Source organism: Thalassophryne amazonica, chromosome 22 (genome assembly GCF_902500255.1).
Source record: "Thalassophryne amazonica chromosome 22, fThaAma1.1, whole genome shotgun sequence".
Taxonomy (NCBI): domain Eukaryota; kingdom Metazoa; phylum Chordata; class Actinopteri; order Batrachoidiformes; family Batrachoididae; genus Thalassophryne; species Thalassophryne amazonica.
This window is the reverse complement of record NC_047124.1, coordinates 34,766,798-34,774,741: the sequence shown is the minus strand read 5'-3', so window position 1 is coordinate 34,774,741 and position 7,944 is coordinate 34,766,798. Positions and strand designations below refer to the sequence as shown.

The 7,944-nt window shown below is 38.6% G+C and overlaps 1 long non-coding RNA gene across 3 annotated transcripts in view; it reads right to left on the bottom strand.

Moving 5' to 3' along the window:
• The window catches only part of LOC117504321, a 23,809-nt gene extending 16,471 nt beyond the window's left edge, over positions 1-7,338 (bottom strand). For all 3 annotated transcript variants that reach the window (XR_004558763.1, XR_004558762.1, XR_004558764.1), the window contains exons 1-2: positions 7,328-7,338; positions 6,936-6,941 (exon numbers count right to left, since the gene is read on the bottom strand). This is a non-coding gene — a long non-coding RNA (uncharacterized LOC117504321). The remainder of the gene's footprint in view (positions 1-6,935; positions 6,942-7,327) is intronic.
• Positions 7,339-7,944: the final 606 nt, after the last annotated feature.

The following is a 7,944-nucleotide window of genomic DNA, read 5'->3' as shown; positions in this document are numbered from 1 at the left end:
AGAGAGAGAGACAGAGGACAGAGAGAGACAGAGAGAGAGAGAGACAGAGAGAGAGACAGAGAGAGAGAGAGACAGAGAGAGAGACAGAGAGAGAGAGAGACAGAGACAGAGAGAGAGACAGAGAGAGAGACAGAGAGAGAGAGAGAAAATTAAGGTAATATTTTCCATGAACATTACTGAGTTGAATAGAGACAAACTAAAGAAGCTTGAAAACTTAAATTAAATAACTTGACTAACTAATAACACCAAAACCTTTAAATTAAATTGGTTAAAATTAATTAACAGTGTAGAGGACAAAGCAAATTAAGTTTACAAAACCACTTAATTAAATGCGTTGCTAAACTTGGGTTTGTCTGACTATAAGTGTCTTGTGTGAACTCAGTGGCTGAGTTAGAATTTCTTTAAAAAAACATGCAAATTGCTATTTTAGGGTTTTGCTTTGTTTTATTTTTAAACTGAGCAAATAATTTGTTTTAGAGTGTGGAATACTCCAAAGAATATTTCACTTCTGTGGACTGATCCTCATAACGTGTAAAGTGAAATCAAAATACCAGCATGACTACAGCTCTGAACACTGTTACAAACAGCCCCGGCCTCCCCTATTACCATTCTTACTGGTCTGCTGTCCCAATAAAGATCACAGCCTTGGCCCCCTAAAACAAACAAAAAACGTCACTCATTCGTTTTATCTTAAATTTTCACCCTCATTTCTACACCAGGAGCAACATTGGGGAATAAATCCGAGCAGCTCGTCAGCTCACCTGAAGAGGTGGATTCGCTCCTTTCCATCCGCGCAGATCAGCAGCCTCCGTGACGTGTGCGCGCTGACAGTGTGAATGAAGCCTGACACGGTTTATAACGAGTCAGACAAACGTCTCTCCTCCAACCGGGATGTGCAACTGTCATTAAACCACGAGAAAGATCTGATGTAAACAAGTAATAATTGTGGACTAATTGATGTCTGAGGTAACTGGAATGTAAATCAATAAAGTATATCTCATCTCATCATGATGTCAAATGAATGAACATGTGTATGTCTATGCTTTTATAGGTGTTCAATTGATTTATGATGGTTTTGAAATGGTACTGATTAAATGATTAATGATGATTAATGATTAATAATTAATGACTGAAATATGTGCTTATGATGAATTGTATTGAACAGGTTGAACTGCTGACAGGTTTGTTGACTCTCAAATCAGTAAAGTGTTTTGGTTTAAGGTTTTCATAAATAAGATATGCTTAAGTCGGGTGTAACATGTTGGTTTAAAACATGTCAGACATTGACCATTTTTTAATAAAGTCATGACTAATGCCTGCCATGATGTTTCATGATATGTTCAAAGGTCATGAGGTCAAGATGTGTACTGCAAATATTATTGTTGTTGCCTCTGTTTATAATGAAATGGTTTATATGGTTTATTACATTCATATTTGAACTATGCTGATCAATAATGTGCACTTGAATGATTGTACTGTTCAAAATTAATTGCTGCTTGCTGTATTCTGTAAAATGTGAGTGATCTCATACTTAGACAGTGTGAAAGAGTTTTGCTCCCAGAGGGAAAACAATGACTGGGTTATTTCTTATCTGAAGCCAACCTTGAGAGTGTCTGGAGGAATACAATAAGGTTGAAAACAAGCTGAAAACAAGAAGCTGAAGAGAGTGACTCTTTAACACTGATCTACATTAATTAATGAGTTACACTTTTCGCGAAGACAATGTGAGGGCATTATGTGCTTGTAACCTCTACGCCCAGGGTGATTATCGGATCAGTTTCCATGACAACGAGGTACTAAGGATTAATAACAATGTTCCATCTCTACCACGAAGTACATTTTTGTGTGCAGACCGAGGACGTGTGGGACTAGGAGCCCCGCCCAAACACATTTCTGGACTGCAAGCTTAAAAACTTTGTTTTTGAAAAGAAGAGTATTCATTTTGGTGCACAGTGCTGAGTGTATCGGTTTTGTGGCATTATTAAAGATGTGTATGCATTCTGAACCCATTTTTGCACAAAGATGAATGATTTTTGATCTGCTCCCCAACAAGCCCAACACTTAACCACTTGGCCATCACCTCCCCAGCATAATGTCTAAAAAAGTAAACTAAGATGTCCAGCCCATATAAGCGACCCAACCCATGCCATTTGTCTGGTGTCAAATTTTGTGTATTCTGGTGAATTTTAATGGGTATGAAGCCCTCTGAAACAAATAAAACTCACTTCAAACTGTTAAGTAAAAACACAGTATTGATTATGGGGGTGCCGTGCCGCGTGGCTTCTGGTGCTATTGGCACTGGGGGGCTGGTGGCTGCTGGGGGCATAGGGGGCCGTGGTCCCCGTAGGATGGGCCCCGTTCTGACTTGGGCAGTCTCCTGGTCACGGCCTTTGATGGTTGGGTTGGGATCTGTGGTGGGGGGCCCTGCTAGCTGCGCTGGGGGCCCGGCGTCGGGGGGCCTTGTGCTCTTCCTGGCCCCGGAGTCGGGCCTCGCATCTTGTCTGGGGGCTGGGCCACGCCCTCGTGTGGCTCAGTGGTTCCTACCTTGTGGTTTGGATTCGGTTGCGGTGGCTCCTTTGCTCCCCACCCTTGCCGCCGCTTGCTCCCACCCTCGGGGGCCGTGGTTCTGGGGCTCTCCCAATTGGTGGGCCTATGCCAGCACCCTGTGTGCTTGGTTGCCCCCCCCCCCCACGGAGGCACAGGGAGCCGCCCCAACCTGCTGCCCCTTTCCCCCTGGTTCCCCCGGGGCCTTGCATCCTGGACCCACTACCGTCGGTGCTCGCGGCCGACTGCGTGTCTTCTGATGTGCCGGAGTGGTCCATGTCATATGGTAAGGTTCTGTACTCTTGTCTTGGCCCAAAACACCACCCACAGTAGTGATCGGATATTTAGCTGTGATCTGGGTCTCTGTGTGTGGATGGTCGCATGTTTGTGGCCGTCACAATTGGGTTTTTGGGTGCTCTTAAGAGGATTAACACTCTGGTGTTCTAGATTAGGGTATGGATGCTCACTAATTAGACAACAGACTGTTGCTGTCACTGTTTGTTCATGTGTGGTTGTTTGTCATGGTATGTTGTACGGTTGGGGCCCCGTCTCCTCGGTGTCTCACGTCACAGTTATTGTCTTCACCACTTGTCTCTCATTCTTGTCTGTCTTTGTGTTGTTTTGGTGGTCGGCCCTTCCTGATAGAAGTTGTCAGTTGGCTTTGAGTAAGATGTTGTAGGCTGATCGGGAGGGGTGGATGGGGGTCACACACACACTACATTCACTTATGCACTACATACCTTCTGTCTTGCAAGAATAAATTGCATATATGGGTATTAATGTTCATAAATGGTTCTGCCAGTGTGGCACTTACCATTATTATATATGCAGATAGGGAAAAAAAGTAAGAGTCACTAGGTGTTCACAGGAAACATTTATTTCTATATTTATTTATTTTCATTGTTAGTTGGTTTTACCTTTTCTGTTGTGTTTTGTTTTATGAGGTTCTTTTTGTCTGTTTCTCTAAAAGTGTATTGTAGCAATATTAGTTATTCTTACTTTTGTTGTTGCTGCTTTTATTATTATTAATATATAAATAAAAAATTACAATTCATAATACATTTGACTCTTATGACAACAAACGCTAAGCCATTAATTATTTATTATACAGAAAACAAATGCACACAAACTGTGTTGAGATGTGAACAGCTTAATGCTAACTTTAACATTGAAAACGCCATAGACATGCTAACGGCCCCGTTTTTAAGTTATAAAATACATCTATCAACTGTTGTAGAAAACCATAACAGGTCAGTTTAATATAAAAATGGTAAATATTACTCACAGAAATCTGCTCTTTAAGGTTTTAGCGGGGGAAATTAAGATAAAGCTAAATAATACAACAAACCATTGAAGCAGTGAGTCGGAACAATGCTTCATTAGTTCAAAGCAAAGCCACACCCTGCTCTACTTGGGGAGTGTCTGCCAATGTTCTCACGAAGACAGGGAGGAGAAGGACTGTGGCTCATGGCAAGCAGTAAAATTCACGCCGACATTGCTGCTTTGATTAGCACAGAATGGGATGTTGCTTTGACAATGACAGTATCATATTTCGGCCCCAAAACACGCATGACACCATGTGCGCACGCGTATGTGTGGTTAAATTTTCCAAATGACAGAAATACGTTGTGACGGAGAACTTTAACCCACGATTTAGTTGGCCCTTATACTGGGGAGTATAGTTTGTGACAACATCCCACCTTCAATCCCCTCAATTACAGGACACCCTTTATTCCAATGGAGTGCCAGCTACTCCGCTGGCTTGAACTCCGCTGGTGGTGGTCCTCCCCCAGTGCACATTATCTCATTTTTTTTCACTGCTGTAAAAAAAATTAAAAACATTGGATTGGAGTAGTCAGATGATATCCAAGTGTCATTACAGCTTGTGGACATATTTACCATCTGAACAATGTTTTAATATTTAATTTTAACTTGCTGCCACGTCCATTTCTCCCCCCTGAGGTTGGCGCTGTTTCAAAGTAAAAAGTATTGTCATATTTACCCCACCCGGAAACTGAACATTCTTTGAATGTTCTTTGAACGTTTGCATGAGAACATTTGCAAACATTGCACAAACATCATATGAACAAAGAATGAGGACAGGTAATGTTTGCATGCAAACATTCAATGAACATTATACAAACATTCACAAACATATGAACAGTTGCAGCAGAACATTAAATGAACATTTGTAGAATGTTCCAATGCTAACATTACCTGTCCATTCTTTGTTCATATGATGTTCGTGCAATGTTCTTGCTCAATATATCTACAATTTGTGATTTTTCCTATTGAGAACTAAAAATGACAAAACAAACTTTATAAATGTTTTAAAATTCAGTAGGTTTTATTTCAATAGTAACTTGCAATGTATTTATGGAATTCACATAAAAATCAATAATGCAGAAACCTTTGAAATCACTTACAGATTAAATGATGGAATTCATCTTTACACAATTAAACATCATTGCTCAAAAATAAAAAAGCAAATAAAATGAAAAATTTTCAACTTTACAAAAGATTTCTTACGTGGCATACCACCGACACTACACCTTAAAATGTTCAGACAAAATAAGAATAAATCTTCGAGAAATAATAATGAAACCTAAAAAAATTCATCTATTGATCTACAACCAACTACACATTTTAGAAGCAAAATAAATTCAGCTTAAACATAAATCACCGCTTGAAACAAAAACTACAATCTTTTAGACATCTACATACAATTAATAATACATTATCATATTTAAGAGCAAAACTGTGGACAGTTTTAAAACAAACATTACTCTCAATAAATTCCCTGAGAAAATTCCTATGAAAAAGTATTGTAAGTTTTTAATCACAGATTTGAAGACTCAGTACATTAGTCAGATTTGACAATGCAACTAGCTGAACACACATTTTTAAGAGTGAAACTGAACAGTTTAACACAAATACATTACAATCAAATTTCCTGAGGAAATTCATATGATGAAAAAATATATCATACAAAACTAATACAAAATTCATTCATTCATTCATCTTCTACCGCTTAGACCAATTAAGGGTCGCGGAGGGCTGGAGCCTATCCCAGCAGCCATAGAGCGCAAGGCAGGGTACACCCAGGCAGTGTTGTATAGTAATGAAGTAAAAATACTTCACTACTGTACTTAAGTACGTTTTGGGAGACTTTGTACTTCACTTGAGTTTTTTTAAATTCAGCTTACTTTCACTTTTACTTCACTACATTTCCGACCTTAATTGCATACTTCTACTCTGATACATTTTCTATGCGCCATGCCGTTACTCGTTACAAAACACACACACATGAAAAAAGGTTGTGTTTTCAGCCAGAGACACCACTGATTACTAGTGACTGTCAGGAAAATGATCATTTCTCTACACCTGCAGCGGGTCTGTAATCAACTTTTGTGCAGCACGGCTTTGCTTTGAACCTTGAACCAATCGAAGCAGTGCTTCGATCTACGATTCGTGGGTTCGTTTTATCACTTTATCCTAATTTTTTCCTGCTAAAACCCTGAAGAGCATATGTCTGTGAGTAATATTTAATATTTTTATGTTAAACCAACCTGTTATGGTCTTCTGAAACAGTTGATAGATGTATTTTAGAACTTAAAAACGGGACTATATCTCAATGTTAGAGATAGCATCAAGCTTTTCGCATCAGCACGTTTGTGTTGATTTGTTTTCTGTATAATTAATGGCTCAGCGTTCATTGTCGTAAAAGAGTCAAATTGTAATTTTTTAAATTTATTTTAATTTATATATTAATAATAATAGCAAAAACAATAATAGTCTACATAATAGACAATAAAAGTCAATAATAATAGACTAATAATGTTACAATACAATTTTAGAGAAAGAGAAAAAGAACCTAGTGAAACAAAACAACAGAAAAGATAAAACCATGTAACAATGAAAATAAATAAACACATATAGAAATAAATACCTGTTTCCTGTGAACACCTAGTGAGTAGCCTACTCTCGTTCTCGGTTTTGAAACCTTGTTTCTGAAGTTTTTTTGTGTGATGTGCACAATTTTCATATTTTGACTAATACTACCAGTCATTTACAAGCCGAGATAAACTTTGTAATATAAAAAAATCAGTACGTTTTTGATTAACATTTACTTGTACTTTTACTTTCAATACTTGAGTACATTTAGTTGTACATTACTTGTCATACTTAAGTACAATAAATACTAGATACTTTAAGACTTTTACTTGAGTAGCATTTCAAAAGTTGACTTGAACTTCTACCAAAGTCATTTTTTAAAATGGGTATCTGTACTTTTACTTAAGTGTGATTTTCCAGTACTTTATACAACACTGCACCCAGGACAGGATGCAAGTCTGTTGCAGGGCCACAAATGGACAAACAAACAGACACACCCACACCTACGGACAATTTAAAGATTCCAATCCACCTAACCCGCATGTCTTTGGATGTGGGAGGAAACTGGAGCACCCGGAGGAAACCCACGCAAACACGGGGAGAACATGCAAACTCCACACAGAAAGGCCACGGGAATTGAACCCACGACCTTCTTGTTGTGAGGCAACAGTGCTAACCACAAAGCCACCTTGCTGACCTAATACAAAATTATTAATTTAAATTAATGTTTGAGTCTCAGAGAAAGTTTCTCCAGAAGTAAAATTAAAATTTTATCAAAAATATTCCATGTACAATGAAAATTAAATGCTGCTGCTAATCTGCCCATAAGCTTTGATACACAATGCTAAAATACCCTCAGCCGTATGAGCATTGTCTTGTTAATAATTACTTAATTGGTATCCCAGTGCAAAGCATATATATATATATATATATATATATATATATATATACTTTATTGTGTTATATGCGTATCACTGATATATTCACCTCTGTATGTTTAACAATAACATTTTAATGGCAACTAAAGGAGGACATGCGTGTGCACATGCATCAGCTTCTGAAAAACGTGGAAGTTACCTTCAAGGATGTGTTTGCACACTGATATCCGCGAGATGTCTTGTAAATCACTCCAGAGGTTTTATCAGGTTGTGAAAACAGCGTTTTCAGTTTTCAAAGTGTTTTTCCAGTAGCTTTTACATAATATATGATGGGCATGTTAGATTTACACAGAAATGAAGCTGTTTTGGAGCGGATTTTGCCATGTTGGATTCACAGCCAGAGAGAGACCAGATGTCACAGTGGCTCTCTACTGTGACTGTCTGCCCCCCCCCCCCCCCCCCCCCCCCAAAAAAAAACTGGTTTGCAAGATTGTTAGTTTCTCAAACCTGTAATCTGGGTCAGGAAAAAGTTGAGGATGGTCCCGTCTATACTTCGATTCTGCTTGGATAGGACATCTTCGGATTATGGCACAATTGTAGAAATGATGGTAGTACTGTCCATTGATGT